Below are 27,903 nucleotides of genomic sequence, written 5' to 3'. Positions count from 1 at the left end.
ATGGCATTTAATGGAATTTTCTTTGTGTTTTAAAAGACACAAGCACAGTTGCAGAAAATGAGTTAAGTGCAACTTAATGTATCCATTACATTCGTCTGGAACAGGATTATCAAAACTAATGGTAAATAAAGGTAGCCATATTGTCGCCTGGTCCCACTATAATTTGATTAGAGGTCGGATGTATTCTTATTACACAGTATGGCGTGCTTTAAAACCTCTACTTCTGTTGCAAGCTAACCAACAGTTTCACTTCCCTCTAATTAATTTGCGACGAGTCTTTCAAAGTACGGTTTTGGTCTGAGATGCCGCGATAGCGAGACTATTTAAAGTCCTTGACTTTTATACGACGAAATTGAAACATAATTCGCTAATATCGGTGAATGGACATGAAAGATAAAAAAATAATAAAAATAAAACACTGGATGGTCCTCAACGCCATTAGTACATGTGCGATAGAGGGCCACTACTGGCAACGTATGTAGACACATAACGAGGGTTATATTCTTATGTGGGGCCCGTATTACACATCGGACTTCAGCATTCTTGAGAAGCTGCTCAGCTGCTAAGAGATCCGAATTACAGGAGAAATTTTCGATCACGTTTTGTCGTAATATCATTAAAATAATATATGTTTACCTAATACATATAAATATTGATACAAAAATATCAAAGTTAATACTTGTTTTCGAAAATTGTTTGTACTTTTGTAATTACATATTTACTTAAAAACTCTTTATATCAACTCGTCTTCACCCAAAATGTTTGTGTTCATGAATGTAGCCATCTTTTTTTTTAATTATGATTCAAAAATTTCTTCTTTAGTAACTAGTTACCACTTTATGCCCAGCTAACCCAATTTTTTCAGCAATAAATACCTTCAGTTTATTTTTTCCTCTGTGTTATATTTAAATGCTTTAAATCTTCCACTATCTCCATTTTTCGCTATTTTTTACCACTTTGTATTGTCAACTATCTAATCTTTGGTCTTTCACTATTTTTACTAAATCTAGTTCCTGTTTTCTTGTATGTCTGTTCTCCACAACAATCTGTTATCATTGGTGAATCACAGTTTTTTACAACAATAGTTTCAAAACCATTTTCACTCTTTAGTAAATTTGTTTTTTTTTGTTCTGACTTTTATACACAATCACTGGCGTCTATATCTATTGCCGAACTTCCTTGTCACTTGTATTGTAATGTACCGTGTACAATATACCAAATCCCGGTAGCTCAGTGGTTCAATTTCAGTTGCTGAAATTAAGACTGGTTAGTTTGATTATCGTGAGAACCTGACGGAAAATCTGAATCTATATCAACATTCTAAGACAATTGGTGATATTTAACAGGATTTTTAAATAGAACCACGTTTTCACTCGTTTATGCGTGCTAACTGGCAGTCGGAAAATTGACGTAATACTGTGTTGTCAACTTATGAGTGAGATGATTTAAGGAATCTGATATGTTGCCTAAAATTCTTCTTTTCGTAAAATTTTATCATTTTGTATTGTAATACTGCCTGAAAATCAGTCACCGATAAACATTTGGACAATTTTGCCTAATCAAAGAGTTAATATATCTTAAACATGATCTGTTAGAGGTATAAAAAGACAGAATTTTGAAAAAGTTAAAGCTAGATAATTTAGTTTTGAGGGTATCGATAATAAATTAGTTAATTGACCGTACACTACGGGACTATTGCAGCAGGGTTTATTTGACGAATCGCTAACTTTGTGTTTTATAACTCCTCGAATAGGAAAAAGTAGGTTTTTTGTTGATGATTTTTTGACAGATGGTCTCCGAAATCACTGGTCTAAAGTTAGATGCATTTTAAGAGTACGCTAATCAAAATTCGTTTAATTTTCCTCACTGCTGTGATGTTATATCAAAATATTGTTAAGTAAATTCATCAGTTTAAATTGTGCACACCTATACAATTTGCTAATCGGAATTGATGTGTCATCCCAGGCAAAAACTTGATGACGTCATCTTCAAATATGTATTGTTAAGTAAATATCCGTTTAAAATATATCTTGCAACTTGCTTCTTTATTTGTGGTAACAATGTATCAACATTTTGATATGTACACGGTTATCAAAAAAAATAATAAATAAATAAAATTTATAGCCATTTTACAGGATTTTTTCTTGAAACTACGAAACGGATATTTTTGATATCTACTAAAAATCGACATTACCATAAAAAATTAAAATTGGGGAATTAATTTTTTGGCCAAGAAATTCGATTGATTTAATCAGGTGTGCTTCAAAGGGACGTTCTGTCTGGATAAATTTAGATCCAATTTTTTTGGTAAACGAAGAGAAAAGATTGAAACAAAAATTATTAGACTGCTCATACACTAACCTCAAACTGTTTTATTTTTGTACTTTCCCAGTCAGAGTGGAAGTAGATCAGCCCTGAGATTTTCTAAAATTCACTTGTATGTGTTGATTTTCCACAGTTATGGAAAACAGTGAAAGATGCAAATCTCTTCACCAGCAGATTTTACTTTTTTATTTCTGATAGAAAGACATCTTTAAAATGATTTTGTATACATATATATTCTGTTCTTTAATTTACAACACAAAGATCAATTTTTTAATTTTTGGTTACATATACACATGTTAATAAAAAAATAAATAGTAATAAATATAATAAAAATCAATTAGTTTTAGAATTTGTAAAGTATTTTAAAAGACAGAAGGCCAGAAAAAGAGAGAAACCATTACAACCGGCTGAATAGCTATTTATGTACCAATGTTAATTCCCGAGATTTTGTAAGTTGCCCGAGATGTATAAACATCAAGTTGTGCCCGTGGTGCATACAAACTTTTATTTTTCACGAGAAAATCTAAAAAAAAAGCAAACTAATTTATATTATAAAAGGTAGTAGTTTTGATGGGTCTCTTTGGAGGATTGAGAACAGATGAGGTGGTTAAGCTCACTGTAGATGAAGGTAAAGGCTGTGTTACTATTGTAAAAATGAAGAAAACAAAAACTAGTGAAGCTAAAAGTTTTACTATTGTTGAAGAAAAAGAAATTGGTGCTTTAGAAATAATTTGAAAATGTGTACCAGACAAACAGTCGGCAAAAACACGTTTTTGAATTTAGAAAATGCTAAAGAATACACGGATCATTGTTTGCGAGGCACCGCTGCAACATTGTTGGTGGAGGCAGGTGCTTCATTTGAAACCTTAAAATTACACGGAAAATGGAAAAGTACTACAGTCGCAGAAGGCTATTTTGCAGAATATGTAGCGTCAAAAAATAAAACAGCTAATTTAGTTGCCAACTCCTCAAAACAGAGGAGAAAAATAATCGAGAAGAGTTATGCATACAACAAGGAGATGAGTGAACCAAATACATATAATTCTGGATTTAGGTGTTACCAGAGGCAGAAATAATTGGAACAGAAGAACCCGCGAAGAGTTTAAGTTTATTTGAAAATTTTGGTTTGGATAGCAATTTTGTAAATTCTAATTTCTATTTCCATAATTAAATAAATTGTCAAAAAATAAATATGTGGTTAAATAGAGAATAAATTTTTAAATTTTTGTTTGATTCGGTTTAGCAAAATAGGGCATAATTAGAGGGCATACTAATTCTTTATGCCCGCTCATTATGCCCTGGGTATAACAGGCCGCTTTACATTCATGAAATCATGGATATAAAACAAACATTATAGTTGAGTGAAAAATAAATTAAATTATTTACGAAGTTTGAGCAAAGAAATGAGCAAAATTTATGACTGGTATGATCAGTAAAAGATGATTAGTTTTAAATCAAGTTGTTATACTGTTGGTAGTCTACATATAGTAAGAAAATAACGCATGCATACGACAAAAAATCCGCAGCAAAAAGAACACATTCATAGCGTATTTTTGACAACAAATGAAGTGAAAATTAAGTTGAATGACGACATCCTGGGGGTCTTGAGGAGAATCAATAGATAAACTTTAGTTATTGTTTTGTAATCTCTAAATCAGTAACCTAACAAACCCGACGTTTCACCCACTTTCGTAAGGGACATCTTCCGGGCATAATGAACAGTTAGAACGGAAAATGCAGGAAAAAAAGTGAACAATATTGAAAGTTAATTTCTTAATGTCCTTCATGAAAGTCGGAGAAACGTTGAAATCTTTTTCAAAATTCACAAGGTTTAAACAAGAAAATACCTGTTTGCTTTAGGTATTTTGATTAAAAATAAAGTATGTAGTTTAAAAAAAGGTAGCTAATTTTAGGTCGGTTACTCAATATTACATCACCATATCGTCTCAGTTAATAATGGAACCAATACGTTTTACCGGTATTAAACTTGTTACACGGTCTTGAAAATATAACCTTCAACAGATCATCCGAAAGAGGTAAACAGTCATTTATTAGACAGAATAAGTGGTATTTTATATGTCTTAGGATGAATTTGGTGTGTTAATTTGTTGATGTTTCAGGTTTCAGTAATTTAAATTTTCGGCTGTATTGATAAAAAATATTTATGGCATATTATAAAGTAGCTTATTATTATTGTCCCGTTAACGAACTAGACTTTAATATGTTTTACATTTTTGATAAATGTAACTGACATTTTCGTACAGCGTCCTCCTAATGAAGTCATTTGTTGTTCATAATCTGATCCAACTTTCGCCGGAGGTAAAATTCTGCGACCCAAAAAAGGTACCGGAAGAGCTCCAATTAATCATCACCGACGTCTGCACTATTTGTAATTTGTAATTAATTCCACTGACGCAACATGCCAAGAGTGATGTGGAGCCTGCGGTGTGATACGGGCTTTATCCCGGAAACCGTATGGGGACGAATCCCTGGTTTACGCAGGGTTCCTTATCGCGCCCGGGCAGCGCTTTTGAGCCTAACTAGGCTCTGGACTGGAGAGTCCTTTATTCCGATCACTTCGCATTATCCTACGCTGTGCATCCGCTGATAAGGCGCTTCGGCGGTCGTTTTTCTTTTCAAAACTGCAAACAATCAAACAGTCTGGCGATGTCCACCTTGAGGCTAATGAGGCAGGGCTCGTTAGTCAATTGTCTTGCTGACAACGCCGCCAAGATCCGGCCTGAATGCTAAGCAGGCTCAGATAAGACCGAATTGATTAGCTGGGTCGCTATTATCAAATTACCTGCCGGTTTCACTTAAACAATTAAGTTTGTATTGTTTCGGGGATTTTTCGCTACTCCTTTTGATAAATAACTGCATTTGGAAAGCTTATTCCGGGAGCTTTTGTTAGGGGTTTTTGTTTGGATGCTTTGAGGAGTCCGAATTGATCATCAGTTGAAGGATATCGAAAGGAGTGTGCTGATATTCGGGTTCGTTTAAAAACCTCTTAAAATACTTGACGAAGCTTATCACGTAGTGTTATGTAGCATAAGAGTGTACGGTAATAGGTAGCAAAAAGATGCTGTGCTTACTTTAGCACTTTTGCCGATGACGACTAAAAAATGTCCCTAAACAAAAAAGTTGTTAATTTGGTATTTGTTTTTAAAGGTAACACTTTGTCTGAGTACTGTAAACGACTGTATAACGTTGGCTGATACTTATTAAGTCTAAAAAACATTTATTTGCTAGCCTTATCTTTTAAATACGTAGATAAACTCAGGAAAAAACTATATTTTGCAATACATATTTTTGTCCTTATCCTGGGGACAGTGACTCCCTTTGTATTGACTACCTTGCAATTTATGAAAATCTATGTGACTGAATCATACAACAACTATAATGTGAATTTTTACAGTTTTTAACAAATTTGCACAATATAACTCTACCGGTGCTCTACGGCACAAAAAACTGTTGACATCGAATTTTGCTGTATACAATAATTGGTAGTAATTTTACACTATCTGACAAAACGCTATTATTGCATATACCATTAAGATGTGCCTGCAGCATCGAGGCAGTTATTTTTATGACGCGTGAAAAGTTATCCTTGGATGCTATTTGCAATGTCATTAAACTTGTTTCTTTTTTTGCAAATAGATATTTTTAGTATGAGAAGTATTTAAAGTTATACAGCTAATTTTGAGATAATTTGGCTGGTAATAGTATGCATTTATTTAGTTACTTTTTTAGTAGATACATTCAAATGGGATTCATCATTTATCCCACGTAACATATTTATTTTAGTTTTTTTTTTACACTGAAATTGATTTTTAAAAGATGTGCTCCTACTTCCCCATCTTTTCATTTAGTCTTTCAAATACAAAACAATCGCTGAAATATTTTGGGTAATATCTACCGCGTGATCAGAAATGACTGAGCCTGTTGGGATCTTGAATTTTTACTTGAAATTGGTATCAAGATGTTTTCTATAATTTCAGCTTGTCAGCTGTCAAGATTGATTTTTAATTTGAAAATGTTTCCAAAACATAACCTGAATTTACGGCATGTCACTGATGTCATGACTGGCATATCTGTCACACAATTGCTTTCGTTATGCCAACATAAACGCAAAGAAAAGTTCACATTTTTGTTTAAAAAGTACTCCCAATAGACTCAGTCATTTCTGATCACGCGGTATATTAGTTTTTTGACAGATGAAGTTCTAAAATAAAAATATAACATATGTATACTCGATATCTCATAAATTATTAGAAACAGAAAACATTCTTTGAATACTTATTATTTCCACAGAACGTCCTTCGCCCTTGAAGTATAATCCGACAAATCCAGCTCATTAAGCAGCGGCATAAATAGTACCCTTGCAGCCCCTGCGCCGTAGGAACAATGATAACTAACAGGATAAAATGTCCTTCAGTAGTAGGTAATAGCAATCAAGTGTTTATTATACGTCGAAAGAATGTCAGGTAGAAATTAATTTGATTTGAATGAGTTTGTCTTCTCAAAACAGGACTAAAATTATTAATTAAACTACAATTTTGTCTTTTTTTTCTTAATATACATAGTACTCTTTGAACAACACGATACTCAAAAACATGCTTTTAATTTCTTGTAAAGAAATAAGTATTTTGCAGTTAAGCTCCGCCCACTTGATTCACGACGAATAAAAAAAATCATCACAATTGAGATAGGGCGGGTGGGCGGGCTTACTTACCCTCTGCCTTTTTATTTTAATGTGCAGACTTCTTTTCACAATAAGAAACTTAAAACATGTCTAAAATGGAAAATTTGTATAAGGAAATATCCATTTTGCAATTGGGCTGCGCCCCATTTCCTTGCAAAAATGTACCATTTTAAACATGTTTTGAGTTTCTTGTTATGAAAAGATGGCTATGTACGTTAAGAAAAAAAAAAGCAAAATATAAACCCCGCCCACCCGCCCTGTCTCAATTCTTATGATTTTTTTTTGATTCGTCGTTAGCCGAGGCGGAGCCTAATTGCAAAATCCAAATTTTCCTACAAAAAATTATCATTTTAAACGTGTTTAAGTGTCTAGGAATAAAAAAAAAAAAATACAATTGCGAGGGTTGGCGGGGTTTATATTTTTTTTCATAAATATACATGTTTTTAATTACTTGTAAAGAAATAAGTATTTTGCAATTAATCTTCGCCCCTTTGGTTCACGGCGAATAAGAAAAATCATTACAATTACGCGAGGGCGGGTGGGCGGGCTTACATTTTGCTTTTTTGTTTTAATATATGTAGACTTCATCTCACAACATGAAACTTAAAACATGTTTAAAATGGAAAATTTGTCATAAGGGAATATCGATTTTAAAACTAGGCTCCGCCCCATAATTGGAAAATCCATATTTCCTTACAAAAATGTACCATTTTAACCATGTTTTGAGTGTCTTGTTGTGAAAAGATGGCTATGTATATTAAGAAAAAACAAGCGAAATATAAGCCCCGCCCACCCGCTCTGTCCCAATTCTGATGATTTATTTTATTCTTTGTAAGCCGAGGGGTGTAGCTTAATTGTAAAATCTTTATTTTTCCACGAGAAATTACCATGTGAATCATATTGTTCAGTGATGGTATTGTTCAGAGAAAACTGTATCTATTGAGTAAAAAAATAAGACCCACCCATCCGTTTGAATCTCAGTCGTGATGAATTTTCCATTCGTTGTCAGACTGTGGGGCGGAGCGTAATTACAAAATCCATTTTTTTTTTGTTTTAAACGCGTTTTAAGTTTCTTGTTGCGAAAAGAAGACTGCGAATATTAAGAAAAAAAGGCAAAATATAAGCCCGGCCCACCCACCCCATCTCAATTGTGATGACTTTCTTTATTCATCGTGAGCCAAGAGGGTGGAGCTTAAAATCCTTATTTCTTCACAAGAAATTACCATGTAAAATATGTTTTTGAGTGTCGTGTGGTTCAAAGAATACCATGTATATTAACAAAAAAATAAAGTCAAGGATTAAACTCCACCCATACCCATCTCCACAAAAAAGACGAATAAACTTTAATAAATTCATGGATTGATTATCTTGAACTCAATTAAAATAGACGAAAACTTTTTTTGCTTCTTTATAATATTCAAAAATTTGATTTTGCGATTTCCCGTTTTGGAAAATTTGGAAGATCATCCAATTGTAAATTACAACAGAAAAAACACACATAAAAAATTTGATAACAATCGGTCCAGCAGTTTCGGACATTACGTGGCTACAGACACCAGACAGAGAAACAGACAGACAGACAGACAGAAACGGGAGACCATTTTTTCCGGACTCTAGAGGTCATGAAACGTCGAGAAAACACAAAAGTGGCCATTCGTCCGATGGACTCGATTACGATACTTTCTTAGCTTACGTTCGAGAAGTAAAAATTGGTCGAAAGTTATTTCGACAGAACTTCCCTCGTCCCTAAAGTACAATCGAACAAATACAGCCTGGAAAAATTATTGTTCTGAATATAATATGTAATTCTTATTTTATCATTACAACAAAAAAAAAAAAGAAAGTACCAAGTTCGGCATCGAACCTACGACCCGCATGTCGCAGTTGTAATTTACATTATTATTCTCTTATTTTATTTTTATTTTCATTTTTGGGCAGTATTTCCTATATTTGGAGGTGATAATTCCTGCTTTTTTTGCTTTTTTAAGGAACACATCGCCATATTGGAAGAATGAAGACAAAAAATAGAGTAATATATAATAAGAAAATACAAGGTGTTCCATATGAAAAAACTGAATCATCGATATTTGAAAATTGTAAAGTTTTAGATTTTTTTATAAACGCTCTATATATTAAAATCGATAGAGTTGATACCACAACACACAGCGTATCTTCGTTTATCCTTCCACAATATATTGTAAGACAGACTTTAAAAAGAAGTGTATTGCCATTTTTTTGTGAACTCCTCCATCGACAAAAAATTTCAAGAAAATTGGAATAACGTGGCAACATTGCATTCGAATTTCAAAAATAAACTGTGGTTGCAAAACCTAATAGGAGGTCAATCAAAATATGTAAAAATATATAGGGTGTTTTATTAAAAAAAAAGAAACTAAAAATAGATCATTCCGTAGAGTTAAAAATAATAATAAAATAAAAAACCACTGTACACAGACATTACATTAAATGAGATGGACGCTCATTTTGTATTCTTAAACTCTGAAAAATGAACAAATCTGAAGTTATCACATTTGTCCAAATAATCCCATTACAATACTTTCTTAACTATAGTCAGGAGACACAAAATGATATATACTGCATTTTGAATTATTTTTGTATTGCTTTTTACAGTAGATACTTACATTTTAATATTACTTTTTAATCTCATATTTGGATATGATATTTTAATATCATAGGCTAAAGTATGCTAACTAAATTAATGCTTATATTTTCTTATTTTTACAGGTTTTTAAAGTTTTATTACGGAATTATTTCTTTTTAGATTTTCTTGATTCTTCAACAATTTCCAAATTTATTATTAAGGCATTGGATCTTTTACTGCCTACATACAATTTTAAACTGCTAGAAATTTTCTTGTTTAAGTCTTCAAGTATTTTTTCAGGATATTTTTCAGTCACCAAATTCTTCAGGTTCCTCCAACTATACAAATATTTTATTACCGTGCGTGGCTTTGTACTAGAATTTTTTAAAGGCATTTCTTGTTAACTTTCAGGTGTTTACTGACGCTTACAAAAGCTCAGATAATAATAAATGTAGGACATACACTTGCCAATTTTCTTATTCGCTGATTTTTTTAACAAAATTTACTTCAATAAATTACATCAAAATAAAATAAAAACCCACCACCGATCAAAGAAAGGACTTCAGAGTATATAATGAATAATGAACGCGTTGATGTATTTATATTGTTGAAGTTTGGAACTGGAAAGAGTATAAAGAAGTCAAAAGAACTCCAAGACATATTTTTGATGTGGTTTTCAGGAAAAACAAAAAGAACAGAAATAAGTGCTCAATTTGAAAATTAATATCTGAAGAGACACTTAAAGATATACTTGAGAAAATATGAAAAGAAAAAAGAAACGAGTACATAGACGTAGGAATGGAAAATATTCGAAAACATGGAAAATAAAAGTTGTCCTTCAGTTGATCTTGAGCTGCTAGCAAGCTATATTTCTCATCGTCCGCTATAAATAACGCGAGGTGAGAAAAGCTGATAATAATCAATGCTAACTGAAGGACGAATTTTGTAGCTTGTAGGACAGCAAAGAAAGAGAAAACAAGAGAAAATTATCTAAATATCACTAAAATTGTATAACTCCTGTTAGACTTTTGAAAATTAAATAAAATATATTTTCTTACGAAATCATAAAATGTGTGTAAAATTTGAACAAAATCTAAAACCTTTACGTTCCAATATTTTCCAGTTATTCATGGGATGACTTAAAAGATTTGTGCTTAGAAGTAACGGAGGGAATGTGCACGAATATACGTGAAGGTGAATGGAGAACAATAGAACACATGTTGAATGAATGTGAAGGAATGAGGGGAATGAATGAAAGTACGGAAAGGTGTTGAATGGAAAGGAATTATTTTAGACGTTTCTATGGCAACTTTTTAGCCCTATGTAGTTGGAATACAACAATGAACTGTAAAAAAACAATCGGTGCTAATAAGTTACTTTAGGGCTACTAGTTAGATGATAATTACTTTTTAACTTTCATTAAGTTACTATTTTACACCATAAAAATTGTGGCAATTTACTGTTGCTTAATTCTTATATTTAATATGGAATATTTGGAAGTTCCCTTAATATTTATTTTACATCTAACGAAAGTTGGCATTTTATCCTAACTGTGTTTAATGTTTAGGCATGCCGTTGCCAGAAATGCTCCCAAAAAGCCGTGAATAAAAAAATAATGTGTTTATCATTAAATATTACAAACAAGTTTGATTTAGGGCGCGCTTTAGGTGATTTATCGGCTTTTACAAAAAGTAAACTCATAAATTCCAAATACTTTGAAAAGATAAGATCCACCCTGCAAAAGACCGTCTAAATTGTACGCTTCGTAATCATAAAGTCCTAAAAAATCATATAATGGCACCACATTTCAATTTCCCCTGTACGATGATGTTCTCTAACAGCAGGGGGCAAATGTCACCAATGTGGAACGCAGCATTGATAGTAGCGAAATCATCTTTAAATATATTTATCTCTGTTCCAGTTCCGCGTTCCTCCCCCAACCGCGAATAACGCAGATGCGTTATTTTAAATTGAGGCACTGCCCCATTTCCCCTTCAAAACGCAGCCGTGAACTATGATTGCTTGGCCTTTGGAAGTAATTTAATCTATTTAGATTCTGTGGGGGAGAGCTGTAAAGTTTTCCCATGGAGGCCTCGATTTCCTCTAAGAAGCTTAAGTCCTAATTGGAGGAACGCAGCTCCGGCCCGACGCTTTGAAGAATTAATTAGAGGGGTTATGGGGAGTTCAGGCAAATGAGGGGAAAGGATAATGCAGGAAGGATGGCAGTTCTACATATGCAGTACGAATAGTAGCGACTGGTCCAGACGAGGGTGAATCTCTCAATATCGATCAGCCAGCAGTCCAATCAAACCCTGTGCGTGACAACTCTCACTCTCTGAGCCCTTCTCGGCACCCCCATCATCCCTATGCGGCTCCCTCGCCGCCCCATTCATCTGCACCATACAACAACATAAACATACTTACACGCAAATGTGAAGGCTTTGCATCTCCTATTCTAATTTTCGAATGACTCACCCCGAGAGGTCCCGATCAAGGAGCAGACTTGATGAACGGGGAGATTCCACATAAATATTTAAATAAATTCGAAAGCAATTTCGACTTCGATCGTTTGTTATAAAAGTTGAAATTCCCATGTTGTTGGCTATACCAATATTTTATATAACCTGGGGAATTTTGCTAGCAAAATATTTTGTGCAAGAAAATAAAACAAAAGATAAAAGAGTGGGAAGGGCTTTGTTCCACGTAAATTGAATTTGAAAATTGGCCGCCATGCACTTGGCTTGCTAAGATATGATATACTTTGTTTTCTTTGTGTATGCTATTCTTGCTTCTCGTGTTTTCTTTTGGATTTCTAATACAATGAACAGCGGAATTATTTTGGTTTAGTAATTATAACGGACGAAATTCAGCAGCGACGAGAATACGTTCCTTCATTTATCTTTATTTTTGCTCTTTTCGCAGAAGCTTAATCCAATTTCGTATCATTCATAAAGCGCGAACATACTACAACACTGTTTTTTTATTACTCATGTGTCACTAAGCTTATTAGGAATTTGTTCATGAACATTAATTAAAGGATTTAAACAATTTTCAAACAGAACTACCACTTGTACTTGCAATTACTGCTTATTATAAAATTTTTCATTTGTATTTTCTTCGCGTATTAAAAGTGGTTACTTTTATGTTTTATCTTCGTTTTATAGCTTGCATATTACGGAAATCTTGATTTCTTATATGTGTCTGCGCTCTGCCTGTCGTCGCTGTAATAAGATGCGTAATCTCTGAAACTGTTAGACCGATTGCTATGTAGTGTTTTTGATGTACTTTAAGATTACGATGTAGTTATATAGTTAAACGTTAATGAAAATTTATTTGTCATCCCACCAAGAATTTGATTGACGTTGTCTCAATATTTCCTAGTTTAAATTTTATAAAGTAATATGTTTTTATACTTGTGGTTTATTATTTTTTATTATTTTTACTTTAAATATCGAGATCTTTGGAAAAATCATTTCTGTAGAAAAAAAAAATATCTTAGAAACTACAAAACCGACTTCTTTGAATTCTTGGAAACATTTATGGTTATGGTGATCGTATGTCGTTTCCAAATGAATTTTGAAAGCTGTCACCCGCCTGTCACACTGATTGTTTTGTATTAATAAACTCAAATTGATATATGTGTCCTTGATAAATTGTTGATGACATCATCACAAAATTTTGCTGTGGAAGAACTCACTCGAAACCTATGCATTGCATGCTTGTTTAACTGTACTTTAATAGTCACACATATCTTTATTTTAACTTAAAGAGTATAGAAGTTTTTTTTCTATTAACGCAGTGTGCTTCAGAGGCAAAGAAAGTTCATTTGAAATCATTTGACACAAATTTTTAAACAAACACCATCACTACTAATAAAAAGTTTGTTTTTATCGGATAACAATTCTTTGTTAGACTACTTCTGAAGAGTTCTGAAAAGAAATCATATAAATAATTTCATGTTTTTCCTCGTGGTGTTACAGTTTCCTAAACAAAAAAAGTGCGAATTAGGAAAAAAAAAAAATTAGTAACACTTTTAAAAATGTATTTTTCTATTTTGAGTTCACATTAAACTCATTGTGAAACCATTCTTGGTTCAGTTTGTGACAGGTGGAACAAACATTTTTTTAGTATTATAAAAGTGCTCTAATAGATTTAATTCAGGAATATATTATAGTGGTTAAATTTTGGAAGTGTGAGTGTTAATACATTTATATACATTTTACGAATTAAGCAAAATAAGTGATATTTTTGCTGTTATTTTCAGTTGGTTAAAACTTAAAATCAAAACAAATACATGTCTTATTCTGGCTATAAAAAATTATAATATCTTACAGAAGATTTTTGGAAATAGTTTTTTAAGAAAAACAAAACTTTTGCTTACGTTAAGAATTACTTAATTCTGGGTGTAGTAAGTAGCTTTAAATAGAGCAACTTGAAGTTTTACAGCAGAATTAACTATTATTATGAGTAAATTTCCAAAATAAAAATTAGCGTAACCAAATTTTTCTATAAAAATTCTATTTTTCAAAATGCTAGATTACTAGTTTTTTTTTTTTTTTTGTTGAAAACTCTAGCTGTTAATAAAAAGTTCCAGGCGGCAAAGAACCATAAATTAGATCGTCCAATGCATTATAAAGTTCCTCACTGTTTAACATATGGGGAATTTCAGGTTTAAAGCAAAATAAAGCTTCTGTTTATTAAAAATGTTTGAGTTATTTTTAGTCAGCATCTTATTCTCTGGTACTTAAAATTGTTTTATTTTCATCATGTATTGCATACTTCTAAGTGATAACAATAACTAATGATTGTTAACAATAATCAAAATATAACTCATTAAAAATTGTCTGTACTTGGATATAAAATTTTGTGGGATTACTTTACATTATTGTTTAATTTAAATTTTTGTTTTATCAAATGATATTTAAATTATCAAATAACATAATAAAACAATGCATTTTCTAATAGGAATACAAATTTGGTGTGTTTTAATAAACAAACATAAACTATTATTTTATTAAGGACGAGGAACTGAATGTGATTATACTACGCCTCGCTACCATTGGTTGCTTTTCTGATGAATTATAAATCCGTAATAAAATCAGGAGTGGATTCATTACTATCTACATGTTAAACTGCATTGACACATTGAATTTATAACATTGGCACAAAATTCTCCTGTGGACCACGATGATTAATATAAAAGTGGTAGTTATACATAGAATCAAGAGGAAAAAATAGTACATATAATTTATTTTGTTTCAAGAGAAACACTAAAGTACCTATACAAAGACGTGGCAAGTATAACTGCTCATCAGTTATCAGCGAGGGGTAAGCAAGAAAACAGTGGCTGATTTTTTAATGAGTTACATAATCACTAGAATTTTATTTAAATATTACCTGCTTAGTAATAATTTGTGTACAGGTGCATTTTTGCTGACCATCACAATAGTCCAAACAAAGCAAACAAACAAGGAAGAAAAAATATGGTTTTATACCCACTTGCCAGACGGATGATGAGTTGTCAGATACTTAAAATAATAGCTGTTAAATAATTGGGTAATTTATTATTTTTCGTCGTTTTCCGTTCATTTAAGAACCTTATAACTAAAAACTTATGACGTAAGAAAGTTTCACGAAGTGAATAAAACTTTTATGAGTCCTTTAGATTCATCAGGTAATTGAAAAGCTTTCATCGGCATTGAGGTCCCCTGCAAGATAAATTTTGAGTCGGCCTCTATTCTGCGAGTTTCTCTTAATTAAAGTTAGGGGCAATTTTGAAACAAAGCTCTTTACAACGCTCTGCTTTTAAAACCATCAATATTGACGAGGAGCTCGGACATTGTGCAGCATCACCCCCTATTCTAGTGAAAAGTTAAAAAGCGTCTGATATGATTTTGTCGGTTTTTGACTGCATTAGTGATGATTTATGATGGTTTTTATTCAGTATTGCTTGGTTACCGGATACTTTAGCATAGTGTATCAGTCACAGGCTGACAGGATGTTATATAAATCATCATTTGATCCTAGTCGAGACACGTCTGGATCACAGGATCATTTATCGCAGTTTCTCGTGTCGATAGCGAGGAAAATTCCCTCCTCCACGCAGAATTAATTGCGCCTGAAACTGAATTAAATAATACGCTCTTTCTGTTTGATTTCAGGTCGTTTGGGTGAATTTTTGAGCTACATATCGCTAAATTGAAATCTCCATTGCGACGGAATAGTTGAAGCCGGACTACGGAAACATTTGAAGCGAGCAGGTCTGTCGCTGGCAACAATGGGGTGTAATTGGTTTCAACTTTGGCCCCACTTCACCTATAATGATTCTAGTTGACTTCCCAATTCCACGCTTTCAAACCTTTCTCGGTATGTAGGACATCTAAAAAACCGATGGCCTTAATTTCATATAATAATAATCACATTTCTCATTTCCAACAGGAAAACCTAATTAACAAGGATATAATACATAAATCAAAATAATCGGTTGTATGCAAAGAAATCCATGATTTATTCAGCAAATGGTTGTATAATTAATCATCAGGTGGACAGGAATGAACCTCGAATATCTGTAAGGAATCGAAATGTGGTGTGATCAAGATAATCTGTAATCGACTGGTCGCTGAACGTGAAATCGTTTGAACTAACAATAAATTTGTTGTTAAAAGTTCAAGTTAAGACCGCAAAGCAGCACAGACGCAAGGGGTCACATCCAAGTATGATTCAGTTCAAATTATCTTGACCCAAGCATGACCATACTTATTTCGTTAGTTCTGAAGCCTTAGTTAGTGTTTAAAAAAACAGGTGTTGAATATTTTTACAGAAGATTATTTTACATTTTAAATCAGTTGGGACGGCATTCATTCAAACCGAAACCATTTTCTTCTAGATTTTATATTTAAAATAGGGTGTAAAGTGAACGATTTGATTGGTTGAGGATTTTCAAGTCGTTGTAAAGAACCCTCGGGTTTTTCAATCTCGCGCATGTTCAAGGGTAGTTTATATAAACCTCACGGCAGCCTCATTGGGCCCTGATTTACATAAGGGTAAGATCACCCCTTTATCTGGCGCATGGGTTTTTTAAGGGTCTTTGTCGAAGCAGATGTAATTTATACGTGATATCTCCGAGTATACTCTATGATGATTGCTGCGAGATCGGACCTGTGGGAGCAAGCGGTCGAGGGTAGCAACCCTGCTGATGTTATGACGTCAGGTCGGGATTTGAATGTATTCGCGTGTCTCCTGGGATTTCGACTTCACATTTTGTTGTTATTATGTTCCAGCAGGCCTGGCAGGATGTCGAATAGGCGGAAAAGTTGTAAGTCAGCTTAAAGTTGATTTTTTTTGTTACACATGTATTTGACAATATAAAATTTATGCATTCTTCTAACTTTAAAGCTTCACTGTGGAATAGCACTATCGTATTATGAGCTGAAGTGATAAAATTGAAAAAAAATCTATATTTTTGAATTAATTCAGAAGTCTAAATTTCTCCGTAATTTAAGTTTATAAACACAGACATAGGAGTCTAAAATCTAATCAAAGAAATGCGAAAATTGTTTGGGGAATACTGTTTAGATGAGTTTTACTTAATAGCCTATCAAAAAAAAAAAAAAAGGAAGTGTCTTTCGACGTGGCAAAACTATTTACCACGATAGTACTTTAGAGTGTAGTGTTCTTTCTTTTTTGATATCAGGTAATAGCCAACCTAATACTTTGCATTCGTTGAATTATCAAGCTATTTTTGATACCAGTAATTTTGTAGCTATTATAGTATGCGATAAAATTTTAAGGCTAGCGAAATTTCAACAAACTCGAATTCATGGCATAACGTCAACACTAATGTAAAGTTGTTGTCAGATGCAGTAACAATGAAAATAAATAACTTGAGAACTGAAAAAAAAAACAGAAAACAATTATCCTTCACAAGTACTGAAAAAAAATCTTTGTCGTCGGTGTTTGTGTCGCCAACTTTTGTACTTCAGCGGCGAGGAAAGTTCTTTATAAATTATCTTAGAGCCATTTTTTGTCTAGTAGACAGAATTGAATTAATTAAATCACAAGTAAAATGTTACTTACGTATTTGAAAAATTTTTAGAAAAGATAATAATTTTCTCTGTAATGTTTTCACAGCTTAAAGCCTGTTAGATTAATACATTAGTCTTAAATTTAGGTTTAAATGAACTGTTAAGATAAACAGTAATTTTAAACTTAAAATTAATTGTTTTCATAGTTTTTAGGACTACACAAGTTATGATTAACCAAATGTGAATTACAATAAAGTCAAAATAAAATGCAATGGTTTATTTAATAAACGAAAGTCGAAGCAATAAAAAAAAGTCTGGATCATTGGCATTGTGATCCGGTGATTGCAATCCGTAGAAAATATCTTTTAATTCAGTTTCTGTTTCACTCTTACTTTTACAATCTCAACAAGCGTTATCGCTATTTGTTTTAAATTACGCGTACCATAAATGATTTTCAGTTCAGTCTTCAGTCGCACCTCTGCTACCACACATGGCAGAATGACTAAATTGTTTCGATATTATATTGAATAGAAATCAAGAGTCAAGACGACTCACTACATTTTTCCGAAAATTTGGGAATACTTTACTTTTATTATTAATTTTACACTACATTCGTCCAAACTGACATACGTGTCCTTGCAAAAAATGCTTTTTTCAAAAATATTAAATTTATCACCCTCATGTCACTTAAAAAAATCAAGTTGACCTTGTATCTCCGAAACAAATGTTGATGGAAATTTGAATAATCTTTCAGAGGATAAAGTTAAAATACTTATGTGTACCAAATTTCAATGATTTCTGATAAACCGTTCTCGCGATATTCAACTGTTTTCATACTTTTTAGCAACCCTGTATATAAAAAATATTATTTATTGTTAACAAATGTTTAGGACCAAACACTAAGATATTATTTAACAAATGTTATATTTTTACTGCAAGTCTACCATTCTAAATGTTGACGGTGTTTGTACGGTTCTATTTGGGATACTGATTCTTCTGAAGTGTGTACTGGATAAAATGGATGACTTAATAACATAATTGATGCATTTATAACAAAAATATGAGTACTATACTACCATGATTGAGAGAAAAACTAACCTAAAATATGTTTAAATTATAACTAATATCAGTTGACCTTTAGATGGGAATAATGCATATAATTTAACAGTAAATATTCCTTCATGATTTGGAAAATCTCTCAATTTTTTCAGATGGCACAAATTTTATTTTATGTTTTCGGCTTTGTTTTAGAAGAACTCTTTTTTGATGCAGAAATTATTTCAGTATATTATTAACAGTTTTTTAAAGTTTTTGACCTCCCTTTTTTTATAGCAATTTTTCTTTCTTTTGTCTCTGTTTTTCTTTTTTCACTCTTTTTGAGAAAATGACTTTTTACAGCATCACGTCGGAAAAGCTATATCTGTAAATGATAACAGTAATTACTAATTCATAATGTTTCTTTTCACACTTTTCGTACATGCTATCACTTTTTAAACACCCTTCATCTCAGTGTTTTATTTCTTTGTGTCGTGTCTGCTTTTTTCGATTCCGCAGCATTCGTAAAAAGCGAGTGCATATAAAGAAAAAAGTGGAGTCTGAAATAAACTGCAAAATGCCTTTGTCCAGTTAGCCTGCTGTAGCGGAGAAATCGCCTCCCGCAAAATAAATCCATGTCTGAAGCGCTAAGAAAATTTCTCCCTTGTGAATACGGAAGCAGCTTACATAAAACAGGGGTGGAAACATTTCTTTTGAAACTGAAAATGCATGGATATACACGCATCCATACACATGTGTCCTGCTTGCTTTATTCTTATTCCACACACGACCCGGGGGCGCCAGAGGAAAAGCTCCCCCAGAACTTTTAATCTTATTGGAAATAATTCTGAATAGGTCGCTTAAAACATAATTGTAAAGTTTTTAACTCAGTTTCATACTCGTTACATTTTTAAGTCTCCATCGGAACTGCAGCTGCAACTTTTGTAGAAATAATTTTATAGTGTTGGTACGTATTTTATGGTGCGTTTAATGCGAAACTGTTGTTTATTATTCCCCGTGTGCGGACATAATAAACATAAGGTATGCCCATGTTTCTGGTGTGCGTTTAGATATCACATTTGTCTGTTGTTTTGCCAACCGAGGCTGAAACAACCCCGACTTCCTTAATGCTAAATGCATTTCTTAGATCTGATATCATTTAAATATTGGTGTCTGCTTCTATTATCTTGATTACGTATGCGAAAGTTAAGGTGCATTATGCAAATGGCAAAAAATTACAATGCAACATCACTCTGTTCATATGTTGGGGCAAGCAGAACAATAATTAATTATGGAAATGCAATCGATTTAGACTGATACCAACACCTTATACATTCCAGGGAAGACTTTTTGGAACGGTTTTAATGAAAATATGCGAAAATCGGAATGTACAAGTGCATTTTTTCCTTCAAGTGAGAATATATGTGCTAATTTGCTAGAAAATCTGCCTAATAAATTTGCCACCATTTAAGTAATCTGATGTTAATGGTTCAGTGCGGTCAGTATACTTGCAAAAGTAAAGGAAGGAAATGAACAAAAAAACGAATAATTGAAATAAGAATGGAACCGATGCAATTGACTGGAGACGTTCATGTCGGCCAGGCTTTTGCTTACACCACGTTTATTGATCAGTTTTTAGTTTAACTTCCAAGACATTGTGTCACTTCTCCTACTTGTCCATCTAAGCCTCGTAGTACTAAGAATAAGTAGCAAAATAAATCAGAATACCAATTTTTTTTTGAAGACAACTGACTTTTTCATTTTAGGTTTTGTCTAGTTTTTGTTTGTTATTTCATTATATACATTATTTACGAAACTAACGAACTTGATTCTTTAAAATTTAAGTTATCGTGAAAAGGGTAACGTGGTAGCTAAAATTTATCCAAAAAATTGATGACGTGATAAGTAAAACTCGGTTAATTATGCAGCTTCAGATCCTCATTTATCTATAGTTTAACACTCACCCCTGTTTTAAAAATTACACGTAGACGTTATATTAAAAAAATAATGTATTTAAGAATTTTTCGGAGAAACTGGACGTAATGGACGTCTTGTTATAGTTCTTTAAAACAACGTATAAAATAAAAATATATATGTACCTATTATAAGGGACAAACGCAATTTAAATGCACACCATTCATTGTACTTGTGGAAAAACCAGTGTGTGTAACACGTCTGCGAAATTCACTAGCCTTGAGTAGCTTTTAAACACATCTCATTCACCAAAAAATTAAAAGACATTGTCGCTAATAAAAAACTAGATCAGCCCAAGTAAACGTATAAGAGGAAATATAAAGTCGTATGTTGCAACTGGCGGTTTGACGTCATCGTGTTCCTTCGTGAATTGGCAGATTCGTGAATGATCAAAGACAGCGAGGATGAATTTTACCTAGAATTTAGGTCTATACAGGAAACATTTACACCATAAATGATTATGGATTATACTTAGTTATAGTTGGAAATTTATAGGTTTTCAATCTTACCGTTTAAATTTTAAGTGACATTTACTATAAATCATAAACTGACACACGGGGTTAGCTTGGTAGTTAGATTATAATTCATGCTTTCGACGAGGCGGCAAAAATCAGTGCCTTTAATGAGATTCACGATTTCGAAGACATTTTTTTTGTTATAGCAGACGACGGTATCGTTTATCAGCTTGTAAATCTTTTCTGTTTATTTTACTATGTGTAGATATTTGTATCGAGTTTTGCGTACCTACATTATACAGGGCTTTTATAAATGATTCTAACGGCGCAGTAGTTGGCCATGGATTTCGAAAACCCCGCTTCGCTGAAATTATGCCTCACTATGACAGTTCTCACTTGTCATTAATGACATTTTTAACGTGTCATTTAAAGTCGTCGTTTTTATTGTTTTAACGTTTTTCAAGTGTGAATTATAGTAATTCTCGTTGATCGACGTTCACAACAACAAAACAGATGTTTTAATAATAATCATAATAATAATACTTTATTGTCCAACAGGAAAAAATTCCTAATTACAGGACAACAATAAAAATAAAATAATACAGTACTTCACTCACCAATGAAATAACAAACGAAAATAATAATGAATACAAACGTTATACTTTGTTACAGATTAACTTTTAATAAAAAACATATCTGGTATGAGTTTATTTGCACAGCGACTCATTGTAGTAACTGGTGCGCGACGTAGAACATTGGTCCGAGCTCTTGGGATATTGAAAGTATTTACGTATCTCGACGATAATCGAGGTACATTGAATCCTATATTGGCGAGTATATTTCTACAATCAATTTTGTTATTCCAAAGTTTCACTAGAAACTTTGCACAATGTATATCTCTTCGATATGGAAGTGAAGACATCTGATGACGTTGAAGAAGGATTGTCATATCTGTCCCTCGTTCTGGATATGTTCCATTACATTTGAATGAAAGGAATTTTAGGAACTTTCTTTGAATTTTGTCTAATACCATGTTGTGTTTTAAATACAAAGGATACCAAATCAAACATGCGTATTCCAGTTTACTTAAAACGAGGGCATAGAACAAAGTCTTGATTAAATCATAATTCTTAAAAGACTTAGATATCCTCATTATAAAACCTAACGACTTATTAGCAGAGGTAGCCATGTGGTCAATGTGTAGATTGAAATTTAAGTTGCTGTCAAAAATTACACCAAGATCTCTGCTTGACATTTCCCTTGCTATAACAACATTTTCAATTGAATATACAGAGTCTATGTGTGCGTCTTTACGAGTAAAGCAGATATAAAAACATTTACTTCTAATTATCTTGAACATGTTGTCATTTGACCACTTTGTGATGATATTAAGATTAACTTGTAGCAACTGAGTATCTTCTAAGCAAGTAATTGTCGAAACAATTTTTATGTCATCATCAAATAGATTAAAAAACAATGGTTCCAAATTCGAACCTTGTGGAACCCCTGAACTGTTTTCAAAATTCTTGATGGTTGCGTACGAAAATTTTGTTTTGGTGCTAGGAAGCGCACATCGTGAAAATGGTTTATTTTGTTGAACAAGACTTCATAAACGAAAAGTGTGTGTATTCTGTAACCGCTTGTAAGCAAGAATACCTGGACAAATACCGTGATTTATTGATTCAAGAAACATCGTTAAAGGCTCACATTAAAGATGTAATCAACAAATTTGTTCGAACTGGCAATGTCAACAAAGAGACATTTCGGGAAAGACGTTGAGTATCTGAGGAAGTTGTTGATGATTTGAGACGACTTGGGCAGGATCCGCAAACATCTTTGACAAAATTTCCTCTACAGTCAGGAGTTTCTGTTGCAACATGAAATTGAACAATGGGTCTTGATCAAAATGGTGAAAATTTTCAACATTTACTGTCATGTTTAATCGCAATAAATTTGATTCTTTTTATTGTAATGAATTAGTTTTATTTGTTAAAAAGATATGAAGCATTTAGGCAACTAATTATACAGATGCGTCTGGTCTTTGTCATGCGTCCTTGGGCATTTAGTACGCTTCAAATCGAAGAGGCGGCACGTTTACATGACGTACCCTATAATCATTTATAGGAACCCTGTATATCGAGCTCATTTCTGTATCGACAATTGCAAAATTGTTTGCAGCTTGCCTTTTCTTATTTTACTTTATCTGGTGGATATGTCTATTTGAACGAGACTTTTTTTATCTACTATCTGCAGGTATCAAATAACATTGTTTTCTCTTTCATAGAGGTCTTAATTTCGTTCTTCGTTTAGACTTGTCTTGAATTAGTTTTTTTCCTAGTTTATGAAGACTTCATAAATACATATTTATTTATATATTACATTTTGAAAACAGTACTTACTTAAAAAGAAACGTTTTTCTGGCACAAAATGTTGATTTCTTCTCGCGTAATTTCTGTAGCCATTTTTGATAAACCTTGTATAAGTTATGAAAAAAACAAATATTAATTATTCAGTGTTGGCTGTCAATATGTCATTTCAAACCTAAATTTTCAAAACCTATGGCGTTTATAGAGTGATAATCAGCCTGATAAGCCCACATTTTTGAAAGTAATAACATTGATTAGTTTGTTTTGCAAATACTAAATTTATTGGTGAAGATAACACCAGATTCAGGGTTAACAAAACTCCTTCTATTTTAGATCTTCTTCTTACAAATCCTTTTCAGCTGCTAACTAAATACGAAATTTTATATCCAATTGGCAATTCTGATGATGTGATCAGCACCTTCATTGAAGTCATTCAAATATGTAACACCATTCACAAGCTATAATTACTCCATCTGGATCAAGAGGTGGCGCCTATTGATTGGGAATAAGCTTTAGCTTCGGTGGAATTTCAATAGTCTATGTTTCCCAGTATCATTTAAAATTGTACATCAAAAAATGTCTACATGGAAATGTAAAACGTCAAAGCATGCTCTTGGCCTTGATTTTTAAAACATTGTGAAGTATGTCGACAATGAACCTAAAATTTAATCGATGACAGCTGACAACGCGGAAATAGCGATTACATACCATTATATATAGATTAATAAAACGCATCCGTTTTTCTATACGTTTTCTTCTCCCAAAAAAGCAATGCCAAGTTGATGATTTTTTCAAGAGAACAGTCGTTATAATATAATATACCCTATAATTTGTTTACAATTTTGCTTAAATATGGCATTTCTACACCGTATTATATAGCAGTTTTTTTGTCGAGCCTATGGCGCCCAGATAAACTTTCACACTAGAAAATTGACTATATCCATAACAAAGAATCACTATTTACTAATAGAGTCAAAAATCCCAATTTCCAAAGTTGCTTGTGAAGGAATTTCCTTTTAATAGATTCTAAACGATCTACATGTATCCCATGGATATGTGATCAGACAATTGAGCAGTAGGTACTCTAGCTGCGATCGAACTAGCGCGTAATACAACATTTTCAAAGCTTGTACATTACTAAATTCTTTACAATTTCTATGAATAAAGCCTAGGTTTTTATACGCCTTACCAGCAACATAATTAATGTGATTAATAAAATCCAGCTTTGTGTCAAAGAAAACGCCTAGATCTTTAATACAGTCAGTACGCTGAGCTTCTTTGTTACCAATCCTATAGATGAATTGTAAGGGCTGTTTCATTTTGATGTACGTTACGACATAGCAGTTTGAGACATTTAATATTAGACAATTTAGTAAGCACCAGTAGCAGTCGTTGACTGTTTGTATTTTTCCATACATTTTGACATCATCAGCAAATGAAAGTGTCTTACATGAAAACTTAAATAGCAAGTCATTTATAAATAAAAGAAATAATATTGGGCCTAAATTTGACCCTTGAGGTATACCATAGGTTGGGTTAAAAGATTTGGAAAGACTGTTCTGATATCTTACGCAGTGTTCTCGATTAAATAAGTAAGACTCAAAGAGAGAGAGGAGAGAATCGGAAAATCCTATCCTACGTAGTTTCTCGAGCAGTAACTTGGTCAAACGCTTTCCTAAAATCTGTGTATATGGTCATCAATTACTTCCAATAAATCCTGTGTGATACAAATCAGGTTAGTTAAACTCGATCTTCTTTCCATGAATCCATGCTGATTGGGTGAAATAATGAATCAATGGATATATTCTTTTATACAATATCACTTCGAGTACCTTGCCAAAATTACATAAAAGAGAAATTGGCGTATAGTTTTCGATTTCAGTTGAATTTCCAATTTTAAAAATTGGGCAAATGACGGATTTTTTCCATACCGAAGGAACGGTACTTTTTTTCAATATCAGGTTAAATAAATAAAATAGTGGCTCAGCCAGCACTGATGCACAGTCTTTTAATAAAAAACTTGGAATCCCGTCAATACCAGAAGTTAATGTATTTTTAGATCGCTTGAGAGCTTCCAGTACTTCTGACAAAGTCAACTTCTCCACTGACACATCGACATCGGAGTCACATCTCACTGAAAAGCCAGGTGGCACAGGATTTGACTGAATATGTACCCTTTTAAAAAAGTCGCTTAATCCGACCATGATAGTAGTAGGTGTCTTCTTCAATTCTTGACTATATAAGTCATGACTCCAGGGATACGAGTTCTACACTTTTTCTGTTGTATAAATCCCCAGGAATTTTTTGGATTTTTGGTTAGCATATTCTCCGCTTCCTTAATATAAGCCTTATAGTTTGCTTTTATCATTTGTAATTTTTGGTTTGTAAATTGTTAAATGTTTCTGTATAGGAAAAATATGTATACGACAGACCGAATTTGCGTATTCTTTTAGGAAATCCCAATTTGTTTTGACTAATAATACAGATGGTTAACTATTCTAGTTGTCTATCAATGAAGCAGTGGCGGCTCCTCAGAGGAGGCAGGGGAGGCTGAGCCTCCTATGTTTTTTGGGGCTGAACTTCCTCTAATTTTTTCGATGAAAGAATTTGTATTTTTGTAGACATTTGTTACTTTTCAGAATATTTTGTTTGATTTAATTTACTTTCATCAGATATCAGGTTAAAATGTCGAAAAAAATTATATTTGCGCCCTTACAATCATAATTCACACCACTCCGCGCTTGGTTTCAGCGATAAAGACTAGCCTCCGCCGAGAATGCATCTTACTATTGAGACCGCAACCTTGACGCATCGTCATTCGGTACTACATTGGCTAAAACGTTGATCAGGGTGCCGCTTCAGGCCGCTAGCCTCCGGCTAGTTCATCTCTTTTCAGATCAAGTCGCACGGATAATTTTATCTCTATCTTATTAATTGGAGCGATCGGGTGTAAATTGGAAAAAAATTGAGGTGGTTTCACGTGCTCCCTATTCAGTGGTGAGTGGTGTTTAGGCTTTAGTACCTACGTAAAGCCTAAGGTGTTTTTTGTATCATTTATTTGCGTTTTATTTCTGATCGTTAAAAACAGCTGGTATTATCGGCATATTAATATTACTTATACTTAACGAGAATGATCAACGAAAATAATTCAGTCTCATGTGCAGATACGTAAATTATTATCTATTAAAAAATGAATTTAGTAGCTTTGATTGTGATAAAAAGATCGCTATAAAACAAAAGGGGAGACCAACACCACCACTCCCATTAATGGTAATGACAGGTAAAAAGCAAAACAGAGCATTTCATGAAAATAATTATAATAAAACTAAATGGTTAACGCCTTCGGTTTTTTAAGAAACAAATTATACTGTTGGAATTGTGTATTATTCACAAGTGATAAATTTTCCGTTTGGGATAAAACAGGCTATAATAATTTACAAAATTTGTCATGAGCAATAGAAAGGCATGAAAAATCACAGGAACACATATTTTCTTCTACTACTTAAATTCCGCTCATAAGAGGGATATTGAGAACTATAACGAGAAAGTTGGTAAAATAGGGCAACTTTGAAAAGACTAATCGATGCAATAGTTCATCTATCAACGCAGGAGTGTTCTTTTCGTGGGCATGACAAAAAAAAAATATTCAGATAATGAAAGATATAAAAAGTAGTGCTTTTCAAATTTGAGCCTCCTTTGAAGAAAACTTCACGAGCCGCCACTGCAATGAAGGGTTCTCAATATGTATAATTATTTCGATTTGGCTACTTTTTTTGTTTAACATAGTGATCATGGAACTTTTACCAAGCAAAGGGGCAGTTACGTTTCGCTCTAAGTATCAGGAAGTAAAAGTTTAGGAGTTGTGATGATTTCATAAGTTTTGTTTATTGTAAAGTTCAGGAATTTTAAGTAAATTTAATAAAAAAGTTGCTACATATTTTCCACGTTCGGCCAGGTTGTGGACGCTTAACACGAAGACAACTAAACCGAAAATCCTTATGTACTTATATTCTAAAAATATTTAAAGTGTGTAGAAATCTGGAAAGTGGTTTTTAAACAACTTATTAAGTTAAATCTGCCAGTCGTTAATTTTCAATGAAGGAACAATGACTGCGTTTAAATAGACAACGTATAACAATACTTAGAGGTTTTACAATTTGAAATTTGAGTGAAATATATTTTAATAAAGCTGTAACACTCCGTATGCAATTCAACCCCACCAGAGGTACACCAGAAACATTCAAATTAGTTGAATGTTCTCTGGGTAAAGGTTGTCCGATCGAGGTGGAAACGAAATGTATACCACCATATGAGATACTGGCAGATGAGCTTACTTTTAAGGTTTTAAGGTTCTTATGATAGCAAGATTGTGTGTATGTTCAGGTTCGCTTCAGTTCCATGCCCAAAATTCGAATCTGTC

At 32.9% G+C, this 27,903-nt stretch overlaps 1 long non-coding RNA gene across 1 annotated transcript in view; it reads left to right on the top strand.

The window, feature by feature from the left end:
* The window catches only part of LOC135130655 (uncharacterized), a 114,992-nt gene that overhangs the window by 62,604 nt on the left and 24,485 nt on the right, over positions 1–27,903 (top strand). Inside the window, exon 4 of the long non-coding RNA XR_010280826.1 lies at positions 15,791–15,995. This is a non-coding gene — a long non-coding RNA (uncharacterized LOC135130655). The remainder of the gene's footprint in view (positions 1–15,790; positions 15,996–27,903) is intronic.

The sequence above is a fragment of the Zophobas morio genome, unplaced genomic scaffold, assembly GCF_036711695.1.
Source record: "Zophobas morio isolate AGI-343-1 ecotype UQ-CSIRO unplaced genomic scaffold, CSIRO_AGI_Zmor_V1 ptg000002l, whole genome shotgun sequence".
Lineage (NCBI taxonomy): Eukaryota > Metazoa > Arthropoda > Insecta > Coleoptera > Tenebrionidae > Zophobas > Zophobas morio.
The sequence above is the reverse complement of the archived record's forward strand: the minus strand, read 5'-3'. Positions and strand labels throughout refer to the sequence as shown.